The sequence below is a fragment of the Dromaius novaehollandiae genome, chromosome 16 (assembly GCF_036370855.1).
Source record: "Dromaius novaehollandiae isolate bDroNov1 chromosome 16, bDroNov1.hap1, whole genome shotgun sequence".
NCBI lineage: Eukaryota > Metazoa > Chordata > Aves > Casuariiformes > Dromaiidae > Dromaius > Dromaius novaehollandiae.
The window spans coordinates 11319857-11347715 of NC_088113.1; the positions used below are offsets into that span (position 1 = coordinate 11319857).

At 37.1% G+C, this 27859-nt stretch overlaps 1 protein-coding gene across 8 annotated transcripts in view; it reads right to left on the reverse strand.

Annotated features, from left to right (window-relative positions):
- The window catches only part of SULF2 (sulfatase 2), a 170666-nt gene that overhangs the window by 114881 nt on the left and 27926 nt on the right, over positions 1-27859 (reverse strand). For 6 of the 8 annotated variants that reach the window (XM_064521476.1, XM_064521481.1, XM_064521483.1 and 3 more), the window contains one exon: positions 10101-10217. The exons of the other annotated variants lie outside the window; for them this stretch is intronic. The gene's annotated coding sequence lies outside the window, so the exon portion shown is untranslated. The remainder of the gene's footprint in view (positions 1-10100; positions 10218-27859) is intronic. 8 annotated transcript variants of the gene reach the window in all.

Below are 27859 nucleotides of genomic sequence, written 5' to 3' on the forward strand. Positions count from 1 at the left end.
AAATGGATACTGAAAGCTTTTACCATGAAAAATTGACCTAATCTGCAGATACATATTGTGTTATTTTATAGAAGACTGTAAGTTCCCCTTTAAGCTCCTGGCTAGTGCAAATCTTCTAATATCTTATATAAAAAATAGTGGAACCAAGCCACAGTAACCTCTTCACACTTCAGGCAGTTCACGGATCCTATTTCACGGCTCATTCAAAAGGAAGATTAGAAGGACTTTTTCCATTTCATATATTAAATGGTTTAATTCACAAGGGATTCAAGTCAAAGTAAGTATCCAAAAATAGTATGCTTCCTGTATAAATTGTATTTTGTCATCCCAATTAAACCATGGTGCACCCGCACAGTCACCATTTGCCATTGCTTCTTTGCGTTTCAAAGCGTAAACCCTGCAAGTATGGAAAAACTCAGCCTAGACTTTAAAAATCGATACCTGTTTTCTAGTAAAATAATAAATACTTTATTAACGGTGACATAGTAAGTGTCTGTAGTAAGAAAAAATGGTCAGAAAAATATTAATTTACAAAGAACCTGGATCTTAAAATAATCCAAAGAATTTGCAGTTGTGTTTTCTCAGTAAGACCAGAAACTGCTTTTGCAGAAAGTGACACCAGGTAGTTCAGCAAAGAATAAAGACAGTTAAATCACATTTATACTAAGTTTTATTGAGTTTTGTGGCAACTTGTCTATCCTAGTGCAAAATACCAAAGGACCCTAAATAAGTATGACCCCCAACATCCTCTTCGTCACCCAAATGCAATTCTTTTTAGAGCCTATGATCTCAGCATGAGACTGACAAATCTGTTATTCTTGTGTCTTGAGGCGAGAGAGAGAAAAATAAATAAATAAAATCACAGGCTGAGGCAGCATAGCTGAAAAACCATAAAAAAATTAAATACTGTGCTAAGTAACTTGCCTCAGCGATCAGAGAAAGATGTAAACAGTTTACAGCTAAATTCCAGCTTTCATTTTACTTGTTCTCTCTTGACTTTATTATGTGTACTTACAGCTTTTTATGAGCAATATGGTAAATTGCACCCAGCTATTTTCTTGCACTAGTACAAAATGCATAATACACTGATTAGCCAAAAAATTCAATCTACAATTTTTGTCCAGTGATAGCGTTTTTGCTGTTTATATAGCTGTTAGTATAAGAAACAAACAAACAAAAACCACTGTAGGAAGCAAGTAGAAGACATTACACTAGATTCAAATTTTCCCCTCTGCTCTGAACACGGAAGGGACAGTCTGCAGCCGAAGTGTCCCAAGAACAGAACAAAGCAAAAGCCTGTGCTTCCTGAGAATCACCATTCCCACGTTGTCAGCAAACTTGGGACAGACTTCCAAGCAGTATGGGCATTTCATCCCCCTGCAGTGCTGGTTCTAACACAGGCTGACAATTTAATAGTTCAGTCAGCTACTTTTTTGCCCAATAGCAAAAACGTCTTAAGAGGAACTAAGTGACTTGGTCAAATAGGACACGATGCTGCAACATGCTACGTCCGACTGGGCTGATCTGTTTAGATGACACAGTGCAATGCCGTACAGTAATACGCTAGCACCAGAAACGCAAGCAGTGTGAGCACATTAACACATTATTAACACAATTAATGAACCCTGAGTCTGAGCAGGGCTAATTAATCCAATGCAAACGTTGACTGACGCTGGCTGTGTGCTCCTAATTTTCTTTGCAGAGGCAGAGGGATTTCTGGAGCTGGGATTTTTGAAAAGCTGCTGAGAACCTAGAAGCATGGCTGAAAGCAGTGCGTTTGCACTTAGAAAAGTCTGTACAACAGTGAACTAGCTCAAACTGAGCAGCCCTCCGCCTTCTGTAACAGCAGCAACGAAAATGCATAATGGCTACTTTTGATTTGTATTTTTGTCTCGGTTCACAATCTGTGAAGCATGACTCTCATCTTTTGAGTTTAAAAGGTGCACTAGGAAAGTGATTAATTCTTGTGAAGAATTACGATATCTTGTGATTGGAACGCTGGAAAATTTCCACAGGAAATTACATCTGTATTCAAGTAACCTGCTCAGCTCTCACAGGGGGGATAAGACACAAGAGAAAAACAAAACAAAAACAAAAACACCCACAGAAAGAAACCCCACAAAACGGCAACAAAAGCCCCACACCACAGACAGACTTGTTAGACCAGAGGACTGACAGTAAACTCTGTTCTTGAACTCCTCAGCTCTTTAGTGCTGGCTTCTTCAATACTGCAATAGTGTGCTTTTAACCTGTTACTTGCAAAGCTCACTAAAATGAACTTTAAGCACTTCAGTGCAGGGCATACTAAAAGCCCTGAGAACGGACAAGTCTACAGCACATTTTCAACAGTGATTTTGGCAAACAGAACTCATGTTCCTTGAGAACACATTCTACAAAGTCTCTCATATGATTTCTGCTTTTTGGAAACCCTACAGAATTGAGAGGGAGTGAAAGTTTTACACCTTGACAGTGAGAAATATTAGTTGATTAATTTGATAAGAAAAGCATAATTACATTAAAAAAAAAAAGAGGTGTCCAGACATGGCATAATAGAACTTAAGTCCAAACGTAAACACCTATTGGGTTATGGTAGCAAAAAAAGCCAAAGTAAATTAAGATCTCTCCCATACCCTGAGAAAGAAATAGGCTTGTTACAAGACGCAATTTCTTTCTGATTCCTAAGCAGCAGCTAAGGCTTTCTTCCTTATTTAGTTTTAAATTTACAGTGCTCAGAAAGCCAAGCAGTCTTTGCCTAGATTCATGTAGCATTCTGAGTTTCTACACACTTTGCAAGGAGGGTTAGCACAAAGTGATTCACATCGCTGTAACTCTGCATTCCCGATTTCAAATCCAGAAGAGAGACACTTAAAAGGTAACAGATACAAAACTGCCTAGTAGAAAATAATCAAGAAGTAGCAGAGGTCAGCGCTCTTCCCTCTTCAGAGGGCATTTTGGAAACAGAGAGAGAACACTCGTAGGAAAAAAAAAGTCTCTTTCTCAGAAGTACGGTAAAAACAAAAGCATTTATTTACAGTTGCTCAGAGATTCTCACAAACTTGTTGAGCTGCATTTTCAAGAGGCAATTGAAAAGCTTTCATCTTCCTTTCTTCCAAGACATTCTCAGGGCTATCATTGTAGCTATATTATCATCCCTCAATATCAGAAGAAAAGTTGTTACCTCAAAAAACACAGAATTTGGCTCAGAGTTAGAAAGACACAATGTTTGCAGTTTTCTCAATGCACAACTGCAGTAACATTTCACCACAGAAAGCACGTGCATGAGCAGAGGGACAGAATCAGAAACCGGCAGGATTAACGTAATGTCCTGCTTCTTGCAGATCTGATGGCACGACTTACAAATTCCAATAATCCAAGGAGTTTTCCTTAGCTTATTTTTAAAATGGAATAGGAGCTCGCTCATATGTATGCTATATTATACTCCAAAAAAGAGTGAGATTTACCACTGTTTTCATAGTTTTTACTATTTGTAGACTCTTCAGCTCATGGGTCAAAACTGCTTATTGCTTTTGTTATGCTGCTCTGGGGTAGCACAATTAGCACTGAAACAAAAAGCAGTATCTGAAAGGTTAAAAATGTCAAAAAAGAAAGAAAGAAAAAAATCCACACAAAACAAAACACCACAAAGTGGCTATACAGTCTATCTTTCTTTCTTTCCCCATGACATATTCTTCAGTTATCTAAGGCTTGAAAGACCTTTCCTATAACTATACGTGCAATGAGTTTAAAAAAAAAAAAAGAAAAAAGAAAAAGGAAAAAAAGAAGGTGCACGAGCTTCGCATCAGGAAGAATAATCACCTAAGAAACCTAAGAACAACAAACATTCTGCACAGAATTTCAGAATGACTATGAACTATGAAATCCATGGCCAAAAACTTGTAAGCAACATACTGCAGTACCTCCTGACTGAAAAGAGGTGCACACCGCATGCATAAACAGTTGAAATTCATATGCTGGATACTCACCAGGCTGCTTATAAGCAAACTATGATGGCAGCCAGCTAGCGTTAGACCAAATGCCTTCTAACAGTGAAGTCTAGAAATCTTTTTTTTGCTACTTGAACATGCATGTGAACACATACTATGATCATACACTTGCTTCCAAAACATCTAGTAGAGCTTTAAATTAAGCAGTTTGTGAGACATTACTAGCTCAGCTGATCTGAGAAGTAGCTACCTAAACTGCATACACTGGGTGCTGAGAGGATTTGCCTTGCCCACAGTGACAAATTCCCTTAGATATGCTAGTATTTGTGCAGATAGCTCAAACAGAGCTAGTCTGAGTGATAGATTTGCAATTATATTTCTGACTGTAGTACAGCTCAATCCTGAGCAGAATCTGTCTAAACTGCCCAGACTCCTATATCTACTTCACTACCCCCTTTTCTTCCTCACAGCTGGGATCGGGAAGTCAGGATGCAAGCAAGGTGCACACCCCAAACTAGGATACATTAACAAAACACACCTATTCCACAGCTCCTGGAGAACGTGGTATCTCTAGACTGCCATTAGGACTTAAATTGGCCATTCAGTTAAGTTAAGAACCATGATCACCTTGGGTGAATTTCAGGCTAGGTAATTAAGGTCCACAAGTTGTTTTCATAACAAGTTAACGTCCCTCTATTTTGCAGTATATATTGAAGAAAAAAAATGAGAAGTTAAAAACTAATAGTAGTAGCTGCCATTTTTCCTTCTTGATGTTTTATTTCCAAGTAACACTATCTGTTCATCCCTGCATCTGAGACATCTCTGATAAACACAAACATTGCAGATGATGCATGAGAGCTAAGATTGTTTGTACTGCACATCATTGGCCTTATGTACAGAAACTGCAGCTGGTCTAGGACAAGATAAAAAGGACAGTCTTCTTAGATTAATGGTTGTTTGGGGGAAAAGAAAGAAAAAAAATTGCATGTAATGTACCAGACACACGATCTACCATATATAAGCCAAGGAGACTAAATCATTCTGGCAGAAAAGAAAACAACAACTTTTCACAACACTAATTCATAACACTAATTCAGATTAGATACAAACAGGTATTTTCTTAACTAAATTTCAGTTTGTGTTCTTTAAAATACAAAAGCTAGGCAGCTAACTTCTTAAAAATATTAAATGGTTTGTAGTAAGGAACACAGGAAGCCTCAATTTTATTCTCTAACAATATTCTTTATCACAGGAAAAAGCTGCAGTCTTCAGATCTCGCCATTAACATTCAAAGAGTGTTAATGTAATTAAGTTCAGTCTCTTCTTGTTACATGCCTCTTGAGAGAGATGCTTTCTTTCGCATCTTTGAAGACATATAGAGGTGCTGTTGTATTAACATAAAATTTTCCATTTGAGGATTTAGACTGTACTTCCAAAACTTGTAAAAGGCACATACAGACAATGATCAGAGCACAAGTCTGCCGTACATTAACTGATCACAATTAGTATCAAGTTGTAAAAAGAATTTCAATAAGAAAGCTGAATAAAAAACATCCAGTAACAGAGACTAGAGAAACTGCTGCAAAAAAGCTGTAATATTTAGAATATTGCTTGCAACAAAAGGTCATCTGAAGTATACTGAGTGGCTACTCAACTTTGATTAAAAGTTTCCACCATAAAATTAATCTCTGGTTAATGAATTTTCACGTTTCCATCTTAGACCGTTTTGATGACATGCCATACAGATTAACATAAACTCAACATCTTTTCTAATGCTGCAGTGTAACAAGGCCCAATCTAAATGGGCTATGTTAAAGATCAGATAAAATGCAAACTATGTCTTGCCATTCATTTCCCACCATCCTTCAAACTGCAATTTTCAGGCATGTGGTAGGAGAGAGACCAGGAGGTCTGTCATCATCATGTTCGAGGCTATTACAGTAGGGGAGTCTTAAAATTAAGCATTCCAAGAGCAGACAGACAGAAAAAAAATTAAAAAAAAAGGTAAACGCACAAAAGTTTCCTCCTTTACACCTATTGCATACCTCTTTCAGTGTTCTGTAACCAGATTAACTGCAAGGAGGCAGACTTGGGGAGGTTAACCTCTGAGCATCTTACTTTCCAAAGGTTGGCGGCCACACATCCCTTCACACGTACAGAAACTATGCACTATAGGAAAGCTTTATAGAGACATTTTACTTTTTCTAATTTCCTTGCTATAGGATTGCAAAATAATTTTCACTAGAATGTCATTCATTATTAGTTCTAACGTTTTTTTTCATGGGCACTTGTCTATAAAGTTTCTTTCGTCCCAGATAAAAGTATTATTTATAAATAGCCTTTATAAAAACATCGCATCTTTAAGTGCAAAAGGCCCAGTTTCATTAAATTTGACATGAGAACAGCCATCATCTCCATTTTTCCAACACTGCATTACTCTTCACATTAAAATAAATGATGCAGACATCTAAACATTACCAATGCCACAGCTTGAGAATGCAGTATGCTTGCAACTAATAAACTAACTTCTACTGCAGAGAATTATTTCTGTGCTATCAAGGTGCTATTATGTTAATCTGCCTACAGTATCAAGTTTGACTGGAAAGCATTTATGAAGAAATCTTTACAAGTCTGTACATTAAAAATATGGATCCAGATACAGATTTAGCAGAACAGCTTCATAAAATTATGGCATCTTTTATGAATGAATTTTTTTGTCTAATAATTTTTATTTAACATGCAGGCCTTCATGATTTCATTCTAAATGCTATTCCTAGTTCCATGAGGCAAAGAAAGGTAAAAGGATGAAATTATTTAGGAGGTATTAGAGTAATTAGATTTTGTTTACTATGCTTCATCAAGATCTTGTCTACAAGCAGAATAAGTCTGAAGTTTGGACTCCTTTTAGCTAAGAAGTCCCAGTTTCAGTTTGTGACATCACCAACACCTAAAACATTTAAGTATTCTGCAACCTATGTAATAAAATCACATACACACATATAACTAATATGTGGTACATGAGGTCATGCAGCCCAAGACAGATCACCTCTTGATGTTGCTCAAAATTCAACTTCATCACTTCATACTGACTATATTGCATCTCTGTTTAACAGTAACATTTCAGCTATCCGTACTGCAGATGTTCTTCCTCATGAAGAAGGCATGCTACTTAGAAGGTCTCCATAAACAAGTAAAAACAGTCACGGTGAATACAGGTGTAAAAGTTTTCCCTTTTCATCCCAGGTTCTTTTTTCTAGTGCTAACTTTTTATGAAGTTCTTCATGATTTCATAAAGCTTCTCTATTTACTCTAGAAACAGGCAAAGGTGCGCTGAAGGTGTATGTGGCATACACACAATACACAGATGATCATTCTTAAATAAAACTTACATTGCATACCTACGGTATGCCAGAAGTTAATCTTAGTTTATAACAGAAAACATTCTAAAGTGGTGTTACATGTACGAAAACGTAAGTTTCTGCTAACACAGGACAAACACTAATTTCTAGTACAACTGTAGGAAGAAACATGAAAAAGCCATCTAGTTGTATTACTAAGAGACAGAAAGCTTAAGTGTTATTAAACGGTTCATCAAGTCATAGCCAACACCAGAAAGCATGCTCAAACATGGCAGTATTTTGGAATTTATGTTATTCAGGCAGGCAAGTCCTGGCTCAGCAAGATAATGAATTTCACAGGTGATCAAATTTCAAGACTGGGCTCACAACGACCATCTTTCAAAGCAGAATTTTGGGAATGGAGGTGGCTGGGCTTTTTGTTGCTGTTTGAGTGTTTGACTAGAGTGCATTAGAAGGTGTATGTGTACATATACATATATATACACACACACACACACACACACACACACACACACACACACACACTTGTCTCCATCTAGTCAAACCTCCTGCTCAAAACAGGATGGACTATGAAGTCAGGCCAGGTTACTTGGAGCTTTCCCAGTCTGGTCTTGAAAGTCTCCAATGATGATCTCCTTTCTAACCTGAATTTTCCAACAGGAGGTGTGGGGGTTGGGTATGCACGTGTGTGGGTGTGACCTTGCTTAAAGACATTTTCAAATTCAAAGTTCATTCAGAATACCCAGAGCTGCAACAGCTACTACTCATTAGCCAAATACTCAAATATGAAGCCTATTATATTTGTTATGAAGAAGTATATTTCTCCTCATTTTTGCAGAAGTCAAACTAGTCAAAACAGCACAAAGAACAACACATGATTTTCCACACTCACTAAAAAACTAATTATAACATACAGAACGAATTAAGCTGTTATAAAAGAGGAAGAATATAAGAAATGGAATGCCTACATATTATCTGTGATTGGAATAACTAATATTTTTAGCCTTTACAGAGTTACCTGACTGAGCAGCTCTTTTTCTTAGCTTATGTGAAAAAGGAATGATTAAAGTACTATTATCTTCACTGACATTATATTTTAGATAATGCACTTCTCGAATAATTCTGCCAAGGAAGGATAATTTGGACTAAGTAACATCAGAAATTCAATATTAAGAAGCATGAGGAAGTATCTGCTATAATATTAGCCCTCTTATTTATATATCCAACTTAGGATCCTGCATTCAGTGAATAACAAATGGAATAAAGTTTCTCCACAATGTAATTCAGGATCTCTAATTTGGAGCCAACTTTAAATAGAGGAAAAAGCATCATTACAGTCCAGACATATGATTTTACTAGATGCAACTTTTAGTACAAGATCACAAAGAATATTGGTAAATAATTATGCAGTTGTGTTTTCAACATCTAATAAATTGCCTAGATGCCATTGTTAACTCTGTGACATTTTGTTTCCTCAATGTTAGACTCCCACACTCCTACAGAGTACCATAATTTTTTATCCCCATGGCCACTGATAGACCATAAATTTACAGAGTAGCGCAGAATTGCTGCCTGCTTCAAAATCAGGGTTCTTTTAAGGTGCAAGCACCTTTATATTTGCAGTCATCTATTTTTGACAGTTTGCTTCATGATTTCCCCTCACTAATAAATTATCGATGACCAATAGAAACATTTTACTGACTTTCCAGCACTCATAAGAGTGGTAGAGTGTCTAACTTCCTTTTGAATGAACCTGGAAGCCACTTGCTGTGGTTTAATTTCACCACATGCTTTACAGAAGGCAAGCACATACCATTTTTAGCAGAGATGATCTAAGCAGGCAAGAAGTTACCTGAAACAAGTGCTGGTGAATTCAACCACAAACCCTTCACATATATTGATAATGAAGCTATTAATGTCAATAAACAGTTTAAGCATAAACTGCAACAAGTCTTTTGCCTAATGTGATCATAACATAAACCCCAGCTAAATATGTAACAAAAAAATTATCTAAGAAGAGGAAGTTGCCTTTGCAATAGTAATTAGAAGCAAACCAGTAAGGCTAATGAGAATCATCTTGATAAGGGTATATTACAGTGTAAAAGAGACCATCTTCCTCAGTCGAAACTGGGCTCTCTGGCCAGGGGTAACTGACTGCTGTACTTTCTCTCACTTTGTAATCCCCACATCTATTCTTAGCAACAATCACAACAAAAGGCATGGTTAATTTGAAAGAGAGGCAGATCTCTAAAGACTAAGATGAGAGTCCCAAGGAACAGGAACTGTATGTTAACCATCCACAAATTTCAGAAAATGCTATCCAAATGCACTTGTCAGCTTTCAGAACATATATAGGAAACACCACTAAGGAAGTTTACCAAGGTTGGAGGCTGATTAGGCAGCATGTAAGATACTGCACTATGCATGTTAGTTAAAATTTTTCAGTCCATATTACAGCTTTGCCTTCCTGGATTGCTGTGGTAGTTGAGGATTACACTACCAATTTAGTCAAGAAGCAATACAATAGCTTTGAGTACTGGAGACCATGAGAAGACCAAGTACCGAGAGTTAGGAATGCAACTTTTCAGAGGGAGAGTACAAGTAACTGGATTCATATTGTTTACTTTGTGGTGGGAGCTGAAAGCAAAAAAAAAAAAAAAAAAAAAATTTTACAGACCTGCATGAAATGGAATCAGTGTGTGCAACATGTGAAGAATGCCCTCTTATTTAAAAGGTTCCTTTCCATCAGCTACTGTTTAGTCATCTTGCATTACCTCAGAAGTACTAAAGAACTTACTGTTGACTCATCACTCGGGAAGGAAGTATGCTGGAGTGGCTTGGCAGACATGCAGGCAGGCAGAGACACTGCTCTTAGCTTCTGTTCCCCGACTGAGGAAGGAGTGCATGGCAGTCCCTAAAAGAAGTAAGAGGAGATGAAACCTCTTCTAGTAAGCATGGAAAGAAAGTGGGAAGGAGAGATTTTTTTGTCTTTTTTTTTTTTAATTTATAGACACACACACACACTTGCATCCTTACCCCACCCCTGGAGTTCAGGAAGCCGTTTTCTACTGTGAATTAAGATTCCTGTACATTTTGTCCACCACAGCACGGGACCATCATAATCTTTGTGAAACAGATTTACTTTGCCCTTGACCAATCCCAGGAAATTCAAATTCAAGCACACTGCTAGAATTCTGTATTTGTTCAGCAATATTTTTTGTTCAGTTTGACACCCCACACTGACATGAACCCTTGAGAAAATGTTGCTTTGAATTATAAACACCCAAATATCCTCCATTCTATTGTACAGCTCTAATATCACTGATCAGATGTCCTTCCTACAAACCTTTAGATTAGACCGAGCTTAGACAACGTTAATTAGAACTTGCTAACTTTGCTTGATTCAACCTTAGCATTAGTCAGTCATACTAAATATAATTGAGTTTTCATAAAAATGTAAACAAAAAGAGACTAAAAATAAACAAACAAGCTATCTCTTATCAGTTATCATTTCTTTACCTGCTTGCCATCTGTGACCACAGCAGTGCTTTTGGGGAGGAGGGGAAAGTATTAGAAATTGGAATTTCCAACAAATTGTGTCTTAGATGTATCCTTCATGATGTGAAAATTGCTGTTGGTTAAACATTGTTAATATTCATATCACCCCTGTGTTTCTTAAAATGAAAATACATTCATACAATCCTTTACTGCTACAGTAGATTGGTGCAAAAAAAAACTTCAAAAACATCCTATCAGTTTTCTTGCAGCTCAGAATCATAGCCTTTGATGCTGCATGTTAAATTATTGAAATTTTTGTCATTGGATTTTACTGCCTTCTCCTCGATTTGAAGAGTATACATTCCTTCTTTATGGATGGCAAGCAATTCCTATTTTCTGCCATTCCAACTAAGGCTGCCAACCAGCCATGCATCTCAGGAATCCTATTTCTTCCTACAACACACAGTGAAAAGCTTTGTCTAGCCAAAATATTGTAGCCCAGATCATTTGAAAGAAGTAGGCTTATTTTAATAATGTTTTAATGGAAATCTATACAGCACTGGAAAGTCAGGATTCATCTAGCACTGAGAAACACCTAGTCATTCACATCTCTAATTTTGTTGAAAGTTAAAATTTGATAAAACTGAAGACTACACATGAAGCAAACAGATAAAATCCAAGCTTCACTGAAATACCATGAAATCTGTGGAACAGTCAACATTTCCACAGCCAAATCCTGCCCAGTTCTGAAATAATGATGATGATGATTTGTATAAAATACCAGTATTCATCCACTTTTTCCCCAAGGGAATAGAGTCTTTTCATATTTGTTGACAACTTTAAATTCATTTTTACAAGGTATCTTTCTTTAATTCACATAAAGCAACTGCATAGCATTCTGCTTACCCACAGGTAAATGTCTCAGCTATGGAATTTGAGTAATAAAGTCTACATATATTGCTAAGTTTTGAGGAAACATTATGAAAAATTCTGCACCCAGTAACTGAACTGCTGTAGTTGATTGCTCCAGAACTACTTAGTATGGCATGCTAATTCCAAGGATAGAGTCTACACAGTACACTGTAAATTGTTTATGCAGACCACATTTATGATCAAGAGGAAAGATGCTACTAAATTTTATAACTTGGATAAGATTCGATTAAGTCTTCCCACCAGAGTAATGGGTACAGGACTAGGGAACTAAAAATAAATATTTTCCTGGCAGAACTCTTGATCGTTTTCATTTATTTGCATCATCAGGGATTCTCTGGCAAGCAAGCATGCACCTCACAGCAACTGACAGAGAATTCTGAGATTACAAACCATCTTCTACAGAAGATGTAGGTAAAAGAAGTAATTAAATGTATACTTCTGCAATTAGTTTGCAAGGAAATAAGGTAGAGATGTGACAAATATTTCTGTCATTCCTGTGGCCACAAGAGAAAAATACATTCAGATTTGGAGTCCAGCTCTGAATTATTGTTTGTACATATTCATCTCAAGATTAAAATCTCAGTAACTTTCATTTATCATTTTATAGTTTGTCAAGTGCCTTTACCCTAGAACTTCATCACAGAATATTTATGCTTACAGGATAAGTAGTCACAGCAGCATTATATACATATGAGAGAAAGTGCAAGGAAGAGAGAAGGTGCATACAAACATTTTTCTTCTTTACAAGCTGCGATATAGTCACAGCAACACAACAAATACACAATTACAAAAATTAAGCTACGCTTATTGCATTCATGCTCCATTCTGTAGTTAAACATGTGGTCCACCTGAAGAACTGATATCATCTCTATACACACATGCTGCTACTTCCTACTGTTACCATAACGGATTATTAATCACCAGACGCGTGGAACACACATTGCTCATTGCAATTATGAATGGCTGACTATAGCTGGAGTATTCCTATTACCAAACGCCAGGTTTAGAATGATTACCGTTCTGCAAATAAGACAACGTTAGAAACATCAGGAGGTAATTTTATACATCTCTGCATGACTCCACTTTTCCATTACACCAGACACAGCAGAGGAAATTCACTAATTCACATTAATGAACAAGGGGATTCCTTACAAGTTAGTTAGGGAATGTGTGACATGATAGAAATTAATCACATACATTGAATCATTGTGTGTTATGTTTGGAAAACCAGGTTTTCTTTTTAAGAAATTCTTATTAGTGTTCCATGTGTTCAGCAATTTAGCAGCTGAGGTACATCTCTAAAAAAGTAGCAAATTTGCAAAAATACAAGAGTTCTCCATGCTATTTGCTGTTTAATCTGTGATTAGACTAGAATGACAAAACTGTACCTCTACATTATGGGATTTACATCTTACAGTTTCAAAGTTCCATTACAACTCGTCTTATGAGCCATTAATTAATGTCATTTAACTATAGATTTGTCTGCTACATCCCAACACTTGGCTCCCCCAGCTCTCTCCATTCATATATTTACCTCTACACCATCACACTCTTCCTCCTCAACCACAGTCCCAGCTCTTCCTAAATTACTCAAACTACAATGAGATCAATAAGTACTACACTTGATTCCAAGCTGTTTTTGCACTCTTTGATTAATACATACGCAGACTGACAAAAACTGGCCAGTAGAAAGTTGGTTATCTCAAGCTTTTCCCCTCAAGGTTTTCTCTGGAAGAAACCACTTATTTGAACCACCCAACCACCAGTTGCTAAAAATATATCTGTTCATTGCTGATGCCTCTGTTTCTCTATAGAATTTGTTTGGATTAAGTTACAAAAATTATGGAAAAATTAGAACCCAGTTTTCAAAACATCCCCAAGGTTAGATACCATACTGTAATATATTACTAGTGGTACCAATCTTCTACTTGGGCAAGGAAACACTTATCAGTGGGTTCCATGGATACTAGTAGCAGAAGAAAAAGAAAAAAAACTTAAGATTCTTGAGTTTATGGATAAAAGTATCTGTGTCAAATAATACCTGCTTTCCTCCAATCACCCATTCTCACCCCTTTCTTTCCTCTGTTCCCCTTCTCAAGGTCATCTTGCCCTTTATCTTGTGCCTCTCTTCCATTCTTCTCTTCTGGGGAGCCTACTCTCCATTTCTCAGGCTTGTCATCCTAATCCTCTTCTTTTATGCCTTTATGAAGGCTTTGCTCCAGGCAACATTCATTCAAGACCGGTCTTCCCCAGCACCAAGTTTCGTTTCCAGTCCCTCTACAGGGCTCCTGCCTGGCCAGGTTCCAGCCTCCCAGTTCCATTACAGCACTTACCTTGAACTGAGTTCCAACAGAGCTAGAAACACAGGGACTACTATAAGGACAGGGCATGAAGTTTAGTTTTTCCCTCCTCCTTTCTTCAATTTATAATTGAAATTGCATTTTATTTATCCTGATGTAAGATCAGGAGTACTTGTCTTGAAATCTGAACTGCTACACTAGTAAGAGGAGAATCAGATCTATGTTGTATATAATAGGCTTAAAATTGTTTACTGAAATAAATGCCTTCATATATACAGTGTGTGAAATACAGAACAGCCATCATCCGGGAAACAACTCCATCAATTGGTCCCTTTAAAGACCTCATTTTTAAAAGGACAGAAGGGAGGAAATGTGCTTCTTTTTCCTTCTTAACTTGGCAGGTACTGCCATACATTTCAACAAGAGATGTAATGAACAAGTCGTTTGAAGCTTTACTACTGTTCTCCATTTCCCTCCACTTCCTTGAAGCAAAGGGTCCTGTTTAAGATATCCCTTGAAAGCAGAATATCAGTTTGAATACATCAAGTAGAGGTAGATGACAGCTGCGAATCCAGCCCAAAAGGAATAGCTACCGGGCCCACAACCTGGCACTGAACTGGAAGAGAAAAGTTAGCAAGCGTAAGCACTGGTCATAACCCCCTCCCACTCCCCAAGGGTGGAGCAGAGTGTGGGGAGATGAAGGAAGAAAGAGAGAAAACATATCTGAAACTAAAAAAGAATGAAGGAACAAAGGCTTTTTGAAGTCCCTATTTCCACAAGCACAGCTATAATATACTGCCGTACCACTGTAGAATTCAGTTACAAGAGCTAGAGAGATTGCCATGCATATTTTAAAAGTGTGCATTGTATAACTCCATTGGAGACTTAAAGTAAGCATAATTATTTATATACGTGGTACCCAATACTCTCCATTGTTCCATATAGCCTGAATTTATTTTTTACATTTATTAGAATGAAATGCTGATCATTTTTCATTTATGCAAGAAAATCCTGCTGGAAACAAAATACTGCATTGCATTCTATTGAGAAAGGCTAAGGTCAGTGCTATGTATGGACAATACTTGACACTCATGGTGCATTTTGACTTCTCAACTAATATAGGGAAGGAGAAAAAACCCACCACACACACTGAAACTTCCACTCATGACAAGGCTTTCCTGTGTCACTGCAATACTGAAGATAGATATTTCCCTTAACTGTGGAAGTATTTCAACAAATTTAGTTTAGCCATACTTCTCAAAATTACTGCTGGTGCAACAAATAGTCTAATTAATACCAATTTAAAGCAATGCAGCTATTCTTATATCTAAGAATTATTTTCAGAAATGAAAAATTTAATTGCTGATGTTTTCAATTTCTCTTTCTGCGCACTTATTTATTTCCCTTCCTTTCCCTTCCTACATGTTGTGACACATGCCATCATTCACAAGAGTTGGCTTCCCCCCTACCCCCACATTATTACCTATGATCATGCAAGGAACTATGACCTTGTACAAAAAATAAACAACTCATGAATGAGACACCCTCCAGTTCTTAAATACCCAAGAGAGTGGGCATTTGGAGGAGTAGGTGATGTACAAGCTTCTGAGAGTGACTGATGGGGTCTCTTACATGCTACCTACAGGCAAAAGAAAACATCTTTGTAAGCTTTCAATCACACTGATAAAGAGCCACTGTACTTAGCATATAACTGTAAGAAATATTATATTTGGCTATAAATCTTTCCATTACAAGGGGAAAAAAAACAAACAAACATTAATTGTGGCCTAAAGGCCTCTCAGTTTTGAAGCCATTTGTATTTTGCAAGTGTGCAGGGCACATGCTGGGCAGAGTTGTGTCAAATAAACAGTACATAAACAAAAGAAGAACAAAAGGCAGGCATCTAAAGAGACTGAAATACAACATATAGCAGCAACCAACGAAATTTTTACTGAAGCAAAACGACGACGAATACAGTTCTCACATCTAATATGAAACACTTGTTAGGTCGCTTTGGTGACTGGCTATTTTAAGTTGCCAGAAGTCACAATCCAAGCTGACCCTTTATGTCTTAAATTAGTGATTCTGTATCTAAGAGAAGCCTGCCACACAGAGACCTATGCATATATCACTCAATGCCAATCATTTTAAACAGTGCATTATGAAGTTACCAGTATCCATAATAAACACCTATAAGTAGAATTAATAACCTATGACCACAGAAAGAAATCAGAAAAAGCTAAATACACCCCAAGACAAAAAAAAAATCCTTGAGATTCCTGCTTTTAAAGTGTTACTATAGTAAGTCGATCTATTAAAAAAAGTAAGGATTTATAAACATGAAGGGTATCTGATAGATTAGATCTACACCCATTCTGCATTCTCAGTAGATATAAACAGTATGGATTTTGAGAGCTCAGGCTAGCAGCAAAAGCCTATAGGTAACAGAGCTTGAACCCTCTGGCATCAGGCAAGTTTAGTTATAACGTACTCAAAGAATAACTGTTCAGAAATCTCAGCATCTTCTCGTAATGCATGAGAAAACAAAACAGTAAAGTGTTTGCATTTCAAATGTGTTTTTCCAGGATATGGTGTACATTATTAGCACTAAATTGATTGTATATAAAGCACTTACAGGTATAAGAAAAGCAAACACCAATGAAGAGAATTTTGTTTTGGTCAGTAACGTAATTAAGCAGCACTAGGGCTATTAAATACTGTTTTATACAAATGTTAACTACACAATTCTGTTAATAGCATTGCTTAAATCAAGTTCTATCAGTATGCCAACAATACCTACTGTAATACATTGGGACCAGCACCACCAACTTAAAATGTAACCAATTTCTGGATAAACAAAACATATAAACATAGCAACATGTCAGTGGGATTGTCATCTTCTAAATCCAACCTCTATCCTACTTCTTCCAAGTGCCAAGGTACGATACTTCGGAGAAAGGTGAAACTCATTTTCTCCCCAGTAATACACTTTCAGCCGAACATGCAGATTTGCTCAGAAGGCATCTGCCACCACTTTCTGATCTCTTCCACTTATCAATTTACATCCTGCACCGTGATGTTTGCCTCAAACTACTTCAATGTTGCTATGAAATTCATCTAGAATATTTTTTTTAAAGCAACTGCATAATACATCTGATTAGCTCATAGCTAACTCATCTGCTATAGCAGTTCATGGCTAGAGTAAGTTATAAATTTCACAGTTATATTCTTATTTACCATTCTAATGTTATTTCTTTTTAATTTCGTATACCATTTTATTCTCAAGCTGGGGGCAGGCTCAGGTCTGCTCTCAGTTCTGACAGCTCCCTCTGGTTTTACCCCTGAGGCATAAAATGTGCACACATCCTGCACGTGTACATCCTCCTGTCTTACAGAAGAAGAAGAAAAAAAAAAATCTTATGCCAATCTCTACTATCTTCCTTTAACGTCACACACTCTCCCTTTATCTCCCTTCAATCTCTAATCACAAATACATGGCCGACAGCCATCCTTCTTTCAGTACTGCATCTGGGGAGAGCCAACATGTCAGGTCCAAAAAATGAACTAATAATTCCCCTTTCTCTCTGACTACAAACAACTCTCCTTCTCTTGAGTTGAAGAATTAGGATCTTTTCTTCACATGGCTACAGTCTCTGCAAACTGCTGACAACTCAGTGAGAGGCCAACTAAATAAATTATTCAAAATGAAAGAGCTGCTTAAGCTGCAAGTGACCTGAAACAGCTGGTAGATTTTTAGATGTCCACACCTCCTCTAGGCAATCAAATATTCTGCATATGTAGACAGCGACACTTCAGACCTGCTGGACAATCAGAGAACAGGGTTAAGAAGAAAGTACAGGAATTGAGAATTAGCAGGGACAATTAATTTTTCTTGAAGGACTGCCACACTGCCACTAATTTCCTTGCAGCATACAGAATGCAGAAACAGTCTCAATTAAAACTGTTCCAATCCCAACCATGCTTATCTTTTAATCACATGCTTTGCATATTGATTTTGATATCAACAGCTGTTACAGAGTGCCAAACCGTTGTTTGGAGAACCCCTAAAAAAAAATATCAGTTTTCCTCCAGGGGGAAAAGTGTTCATTATTATTCCCTGGATATTTACAGACGTCTATAAATGTCTTCTACAAGTTTTCTCAACAATAATTGTGGTTAAAGCTTAAGCAAACATTTTTTTGCCAGAACAGAAGACCTATTAGAGGTATTTTGTATGGGACACTTTGCCTGCTGTTTGTTCTTGATTTATTAGTGCAAAGTTTCAGTTTAAACTGGAATATGCTTATATTATAAAGATCGATCCTCTGAAGAGCTCCCAAAAGCTTGCTGCTAGCCTCTTTCACATAGCTATTTCATTCTGTGTCCTAGATAATGTGACATCTGAAAAGACTGATCCTTTGAAAAAACTTTCCTGAAAGAAAAGATGACACTGAATGATATTATCAAAAACATTTTTGTAAACATTTTGGGGACCACTTGAATTTTCTAGTGTTGTACAAAGAAATACAGTATTCTCTGCAATAAGCTATCAGTGAAAGGCAGCTACTTTGAAACTAACGGTGGAAGCAAAAAACTGGAACAGACAACACTGAAAAATACTATAGAAGAAGGATGGGGGGGAAGGATTCTAGCTTCTACGATCCTAATACCATCAATACATAGGCAGAACAGATTGTTTGTAACTTTTTATCTTTTGTTACCATTAAGAAACTGCTAGAACAAATCCATGTTATTTAAATAAGAAAGGACAGAGGTATGACATAGGCCAGCAGGTCAGAACAAGTAAGGACAAGCTAAGAAATACAGGGTGTAATTTTTCTTCTTCCCAAAATTCATCCCCTCTATATGAATACTAAATAGAAGAGATGTTACTCCATTCTTCAGTCTCTTGTTCCAGCCAACTATTTTCTACTATAAAACTGTTATTTTTAGCTTCCATGGTGAAATATATTTAATGGCTAAACTAGCTAAGTACAAAATGAAGCTCCAGTAAGAATGGGCTCTCACTGAACACAGCAAAAACTGAAGCAAAGCTAGTGAAGGAGAATAGGAGCTATCAAAGAAACAGCACAAATTCAAGCAAGCACAAAACAGATAAAATAATCTGCAGCCTTTGGGAAACTCTAGTCTAATCGTTACCATTGAAACTCAGACAGCCAAAACCACCTTAAGCATCTTCCTTCCAGCTACAGATGACAAGATGACTCAGTCCAATTCCTTAGAGTAGTATATAACTACCTTCCAGCCATGACAACCAAAGAGCTCACTGTACTCGTATGTTTTGCAGCCTATACTGGATTTAGATCAGCAGACTCTGTTTTTGCAGGTTCAGTACTAACTTTCAGAAGCTGACTCTACCCCACGTTAGGCCGTTACGCAGACGATGCTGATAGAAGAGCAGTGCAGTGATCTGATAAAAATAAGCAAGCTGTGACAGCACAGATCTCCACATAAGCCACGTTATCTCATCACCCTCTTTGGCTTTGGTAAGTGGGTGATATTTGCAGCACAATTCTAAAAATTGCCAAATTGTCATGTAGAGGACTTCGTTGCACAAGTGCTCTAGATTTTCTGTAGTGAGTTCTCTGTCCTTCGTGTTACGAAGGTATTCCTCTGTTGCAGTCACGCATCTGCTGCACTTTGCGCTAGCTCAGGCACCAGGGATATAGAGGGATGCCTATCTTCGTAACAGAGGCTGACTGGACGGAATTAAACAGGCCAGACAAAAATAGTACTTCAGCCCACCTCACTTGAAAGAAGACAGTCAATACTTAAGAGGAAGAGATAAGGAGCAATGAATTATGATTTAACTGTGAAGTCAGCTTTGCTTGGAAGGAGTCCTATCCAGTTTAAATTATCCCACGACAGATACAGAAGTATAGTTAAAAAGCACATACAAGATTTTAGTTTACCAGGATACCACAGAAAACCTTTTTTGTTGGTATGTACAGAGCAATACAATAAAGATTTTTTGCATGTAAAGCTACATAAATTAAAATCTTGTGCACCTTATTTCCAAACAAAATCATCGACTACCACTGACTTTAAAGCAATTTCTGCAACACTGTAAGAATGCTCAGAAGGAGCTCTGAAAAGATATGGTCTCCAAGGATAAGGCTTCTCCCATCTCTTACATTTTTATGCTGTTAATTAAGTACACCACAAGTTTGAAGCATAGTTCATTCAGACTCTCATAATTCATCATACCTGACATACATTAGGCAAGGTCTGGAGAAACGTGAAGAATTGGCACAAGAAGAATCAGAGGTTCTGACACAGACATGTAACTGCAGCTTCCTTTACTATATAGGTGCCATCACAAATTTACAGAGGGAATTTGCTTCAGGGTTTTACTAAGTAGTAGCTATTGTTCCTCTTAAGTATTTGGCTGAAACTAGAAAGGAGTATGTCATCATTTCCTACTAGAGATGAAACTCTCTGTATTTCTATGTAATCATACCAAGTACAGCAGAAGCAGAAAGAGAAATCAAAACTGTTACAACCTGATGTGATAAACAATCACAAAAAAGTCCATCTCTCAAAACCAAACAAAGCTAAATTAAAAAAGCAAACACACACACAAAATTAACATTCTTTCTCAGTAGTTGGTGCTATATTAGCAGGACAAAACTGAACCACACATGTTACTGAAGACTAACAAGTTTCTAGCTATACTATAACCAAGCACAAATATCCAACATTTGAACTTTGTGATCAGCACAGACTCTGATATGAATATTTAATTGCCACAAATATAGTCACAATTATAGTAACTTTGCAAGACAGATGGTTGTCAGAGATAATTTCACATCAAGTGACCAAAAGTCTCTACTGCATTTAGATATGTAGACAGAGTAACAACATACGCAGATTATGTACATTAAACTGTCATTCATCTATATGTAAACATGTCAGTGCTTGATCCATTGAAAAAAGAAAAAACAGGTTTTAAGAATATTCACTTAAGTTTAATTATTTTATCTTGGACATTTTAAGTTGCAGCACTGCCATACACTGTGCATAAGCTTCTTCATTAGTCTGGAAGAATTACAAAAGAAGGAGATTCAAGAGCCACATTAAAAAATACCAAATCAAAGATATGTGTAAGTATGTCTGTTCTGTGAGGTCAATGTGTGATGAGTAACCTAACCCACTGTAACTCCAAAACACTAAGCTTTTCCCTGTTCAGAGGCAAAATGCAGCATTCAGGATTTCTAGTAGTAATTATTATAGATGCTTTCTAAAGCCCTGTACAAATTTAAAATACTTTAACATGAAAAGAGCAAAAAGATCTGAGTAATCAGTTTTGCATTTTCACTTCCTCTGCTTTCACATAAAGACTGATACTAGGACATTACTACCAAGAAAATTCAGATGCACAGTACAGTATAGAGGTTTTGTCCCAAACCATTACATGCCTAAAGTGAACTGATTTGCCCAAGCATTCATACTTTTCACTGCCATCACCTCAGCCTACTTTTAACAGTTTAGTCAAAAGCCAAGTGTGGTCCTGTATTGATTTCCTTGTTTTTTGACAGCTCATCACTTCTTAACATCACTTCTCAGTGCAGGCTAGCCAGATCTGAAAAATGTTCATTTCTCTATTTAAACTTCCAAGTAAACAAAAACAAAACAAGAGAAACACACCGTATTGAGAAGGATTTGTTTCATACACAAGTCATTTATGACCAGCTGTAAACATTAAGAGTGCATCTGTTGCAATATCTAGTCCTTACAAGATCCTTCCCCATCTAATATCTGTTAACAGAAGTAACATTAAAATTCATCAACCATGCACCACATCAGAAAAGAGATTACGGTCCTGCAATCTACAGAAGCGAGAGTATCTGTCTACCACCAATTTCGGCTGATTTGGACTCAAATTCTCCTAAAATAATGTGCAGCACAAATGTAAACAAAAAGATGAAGGAAAAACTGAAGAAAACAGCCAACAAACACAAATTAGGGCTAAATTAAACATTGTTCAGAAAGGGTAAATACAGACAGCCTAGATTATTCACTTCCATTATGCCACTTTTTCAGCTCTTCAAGATGAAGCTTGTAGTATCACAAGCCAGTTTGGTGTCTATCTCTGTCTCCCCCAGCAGCTACACAGTACAAGCTTAAGGGTTATTCACTTACCTTCTGCTGCCTGGGCTGGAGATGTAGCTGGGAGAAAAAACAGATTCAAACCCAGTAAAAAGCTATTCCACCAGCCCATGAGGCAGCCAACCCACTTACACAGAGTTATGTCTGAACTTCCACACACTCTCACTTCCTCACTTTGTTACAAATGATGCAAGAAGCCAGATCCTCAGAACAAGACTTTTCATTGACTGACATCGCAGTCAACCATATTTGATAGCAAGAAAGCTTCCTTGCTGCCATTACGAAAAATACATATATATTGCTATGTTTCTGAGATGGAAGAATGAAAGCAGTTATTTCTGTTCACTGAAAACATATCTTTCACTGCTTTTCCATCACCATTTTTATTTAAGATTTTTACTGGAAAAATATTGTTTCCTCCCCACCCCTTAAGTTTTAAACTTGGATTTCTTGCACCATCTATAGGTTTTACTCATTGTAACCATGTTTGATAAATGCTAGGACACTTTCAAACACAGCTGCAACACTGTAAAAGGGAACAGTGTTAGACCCACAATGTTCTTTGCAGAGTAACTCAAAGAAAGCACATTGGGTTTCACAAACTAACATTTTTAGGACTGCCCAGGAAGCACTTCATCTATCCCATCATAATGCAAGTCTTCAAAATCAGCCCTATTCGATATCAAAACGAAACCAAGACCTGGGCGGGGAAAAGCATGAAGGTGAGAGTTGTTAGGTTAAAAGCAGTATGAGGGTGAGAGTTGTGAGGTTAAAAGCAGTATAAAATTATCTAATGCACCCCCAAATACTCAGCTGAGGTAGTAAATGTTTTAACACAGCAAGGTTTCAAATCTCAGTTCTGCCATTTTCTCCCATGCTAGGTACACAGTCTGCTATAGGCGACTGCTCAAAACCAGAAAATAGGTAAGAGCTACACTAGCATAGCCAGGTATTTCATCCTCGTAGTCAGAACCCCCCTTTTTGGCAAAAGAATACAGAAGACTGTGGCAAACTCCAATTTTTGATGTATAACATATTTATATAAAAGTATTCTCAAACAGACTTAGACATTTGACATCCTTTCCCAGTTGCATATAAAATACCATTGCAAAACCAAGTTTTATTTTCCAAATAAAGGCAAAACAGATGTTAATAAGCTACTTTAGGTGTTATTCCTGCTCATAACAGCCACAGTATAAGGAATTTGCACTGTTAGAATAATACGTTCTGGGCTTCATTCTCCCAGCATTCTCTAAAAAGCAACGGAGTGCTATGATTATAAAATAAAATCTCTAACAATCTACAACATTTACTACAGAGAAATTATATACTATTTTCTTATCAAAAAAGCAACAATTCCCCAAAACATTTTAAAGCTCAAGGAAGTTGTTATTAAAACAAGATTTATATGCTATAAACTATTCACAGTTCCATCCCTGGAGTGTGAAATTAGTGACTGAGGAAAGATTTCACAGGAACTTAATCTGAGTGCAGTGCTGTTGCAAAGGATTTGCAGTTTTGGTCTCCTTGCCAAATCCTTCATATTTGCAAGCTGCTGCAGTTATTCATGCAGAGCAACAGATAATCAGAAGCGTCTAAAGCTTTTTTACATTTATATTAAATATGGAGCTTTTTTCTCTCTATTGATGTGTACCTAATACCTTAGGCACCACCAGGTCATACCAGAAGTAAGCCCTGGGAAAGTTCCTAGTGACAGAAGTCTAAAAATCTTTCAGATTTCATGTTTTCACAAAATTCTGGAAACCTCTTTGAACTCTATTTACAGCAAACATCAGGAAAGATGCACAAGAGGGTAGAGTTAAAGCTTGAAGCTTGAGAAGTGTGCAACTGAATAATAAACATTTGCATTTTAATTGCTTATAGGCTTTGTACATTCATTTAATAACACTTCACAAATCCAAAATAGTGAATACCAAATTTCAATAACACACCTATCATCATATTGAAACCTAAGGATCCTTTGGACAAATGAACACAGCTTCAGCGACACTGGAAGACTGACATGGCTTATTTCCTTCACTGACACGCCTCTATCGAATGCCAGGAACACACACAAATTCACCTGCAGCTCATTTAAGTATCATGACTCAGTAGCTAAACAGCTAAGAGCAAAGACTTCCCAGCCCTCACATTTATACTCAGCCTCTTCTTTCCTGCACTGGTCAGAAAATTCATCAGCTGTATCTGAAACAGCATCCAAGAACAAGAGAACCCGCGTCGCGGTGCGGCAGCAAGGGAGCAGTGCATCTCCTGGACAGCTCTACGGAGGCCATACAGACAGCACATACGTTGTAGTAGAGGCCCTTCACCATAGCCCCCTATGGCTGGACGTGTGGCACACTCGCCCTTATCAAGTGGCCCAAGATTCAGGATGTGAATAAGGGGAGATCACTTTTTGTTCCCTTCATTACTCCTTTCCAGTTTTATTAACGGCAAAACAAAGCAACCCCAAAAGCCCCCACGCAAACACACATTGGAAGAGGCTTACTTGTGGTGCACACACTGATAACAGACACAGCAGAGAATATCTCTGCCAACACACCAACGTTCTGTTCTGACAAGACAGCTTCAAAGAGAAATGGTCTAAAGAGGTAGAAGTAAATACAGTTTCCCTTTATACGGAAGGATACTAGTGCAATTGTACTGGAATAAATTGAAAATTAGTATCTGGGCAAGAAGAGAATATGGCATAGGCTAAAAATTAAATTTAGTATTAAATTCATGGACTAGTGGTTATCTCCCCCCACTTCCACACCACAAATATTTTCTTGTACATCATCTTTTCCATTTTCTGAGTTTTACTTTGACAGTCAGGTGTTCTGGAAAAGTGACATTTTTCAGGCTTTGAGTCAGTTAGATGGGAAAAAAATTCAAATGATTCTATTTATATTCAAGGGCTGAAACTATGAAAACTAATTCTGTAGAATTTGATACAGTCATGCTTTACACTTTCTATAAACATTCCAAACGAGGTACTGCTTTTGCATCACTGTGCCTCAGGAAAACACTGTAGCTGGAGACAAGTTTCCTTAACCGGAGTTATCTTGGGAATCTGCACTGCCTGGAGAGGGCATCATGTCTTATTAAATCCTGCCTTGAAGAAAAGTGGCACGACGCAAATAGCTTACAGAGTGCACTCTATGTTGAAAGCTACTTGGCTAATCGATTCTGATGATGCTCACAACAAATACGGGAGTGCCAAGAGAAGACAGAGGGGAAAGAGGCAAAGTTTAATCAAAAGCTCAAGGATTCTGATTCAGAGTTTTTAGGTACTTTTTTCTTTTCTTCTTTTGGCAAAGCAAAGTAGGTTCCAATACCTTAAATATGTATGTAAGTTCCTGAGAGCGTAGTGGAATCATTATCCCTAAACAACCAACACTAACTTCCTGTAGTCCCTACCCCTAGATATATAGGGTAATTTACATTTTAACTTTTATGAAAAAAGTTTTGAAATTATATCCATCGAGTTTAGAGAGCAGATTCATGATCATCATTAACGGATCATGTACAGCCATGTTTTCAGGGTTAAATCCCTATCCTGTTTATACATATTTGTCATTAAAATAAGAATTTATTCTCAAAATAATGTAATACTGTTTCCACTGCAGTGTTTATACTATGAAGAGAAAGATTTCCAAGGTGAACCCATCTGAGATGAGCTTCTTCATATCAACACCAGTATTACAGAATACTTACACAAAGTACTTTCAATAATTTGAGACAAACTGAGACGTAGCATCTAAATTCTCCTTAAGTGTCCACATTGTAGACAATATCAGTTAAGTTTCCTGTAGGTGTCAATGTAAAAGTTCACCAAAGAAAGAAACTGAACACAAGAGTAGTGGCACTGAAAAATTTAGTCAAATATTTAAAATAAAGAACTATTAGGAAGATAATCCCTTTGAACTACTTTTGTTTATGGAAAAGACGTTATTTCTTATGATAATTATCAAGTATTAAATGAAATCTCTTGTGATTATAAGGGATTACAATATTAAAAAAACAATAAAGGTAAGTCATACTCATGGAATAACATCTCTGAAATATTACTTCAGAAGCATTTCAGCTTTTTCCCTTATCTTTCTTTTGCTTCAGTACTTTCATGTTAGGAAGCTGATCATCACTTATTGCATTGCATTGTAAAGCATGCAGGAACCACTTGTGATAGATGAAGATAGGATGTCAGACTGTCCCTTCAACAAGAGAGCAAAAGTATAGTTTTAACTAGACTTTAAAACTTAAGGAAAAAAAAAAAAAAAAAAAAAGAACTATCACACAAGAGTGCTATCCAGAGTACAGTACAATATAGTCAGTATATATTCTTACCTGCTGTTGTAGAAATTCAGGTTAGGCTTTCAATCTGAAAAAAGTTTTCCTCCTTATACTGGCTCAATAGCACTGATTTCAGATTTGTACGAATCAACAGGAACATAATATACATCTACATAAAACTAACCTCTCACTGATTTCTTTTTAAGCATAGAATAAGGATATCAATATGAGCTTAGGATTTGAAACATCTGAAGAGTATATTCCTTTTCTAACAAAAGCTTGGGATTTGGCTCCTCTCAACCACTAACCAAGAGAAGCAATTTCCTTATACATTTATGAATAAGGGAATTACACTCTGTGTAATTCCAATCTTCTCAGTCACAGTTGCTTTTTTTTCTCCTAGCAGTAGGAATACTCAGAGGTGAAATAGGGAAAGGACCCACAGAGACCACCAACAAGTCTGAAATCCTGTTAAACTGCTAACAATACCAAAACTAACAGACCCTGACAGAATAAGCTCATAAAGCGAAAAGATGAAGGACTTAGCTGTGGGGCACTGTAGCTCCCTTTGTACATAGAATTCTCTGCACTCTGTGCTGACTGTCAGAAAAAGTTTTCATTCTCCAAGACGCTCCAGCTGGTAAAGTGGGAGGGATTTAATATCTCATGACTTAGTCAAAATACAAGGAATTTTATCTTTCAAGAAACACAAAACAAGACTCACGTTGATATTCTACTTTTTCCACGCCCACAAAGAAAGAAGACTACAGAACATTTTTCATCATTTAGGTTCAGGCACAACACCACATATTAACAACATAAGAAACCACAACATCAAGAGTGTTTCTATTCTATGTATTCATGTAACATTTTTCCCTTAGGATGAGAGGAAGAGTTACCCCCTGGATATGATGTGGATCTCAGGAGAAAGAAAGTGGTTCAGTCACAGGCAGAACATATACAAAGTCCTGTTTGAATGGCACTGCTTTCAGAGCAACTGAAAAAGCTTATGCAGTCCTGTCTCAGGAATGTCTTTTCCACATTTAACAGTTTTACAAGTAACAAGGAAATGAAGACAGATAAAAGAATACCAGTTCTTCCCAGCTGGTGGATGTAGCTGGGTCCCTAACAAAACTGCAGAATATACACACATATATAACACAGAGAGAGCTTATTTTGCGTGGTGCTCCAAGCCACATGGCTGAACAAAGCAAGTTCCCAGGAATCTGTTTATGGAAAATCTTCCTCCTTCTCTGTGTTGCATATTCTTAACATAAAAAGCCCCACAATAAAACAAACAGAAATCTAACAAGTGTCTTATAGCTTAACAGAATAGCCCAAGCTTTTCCCCACCACAAAACCCAACTGTTTACATGGCCAATGCAGGAACCGTGAGTGCTGT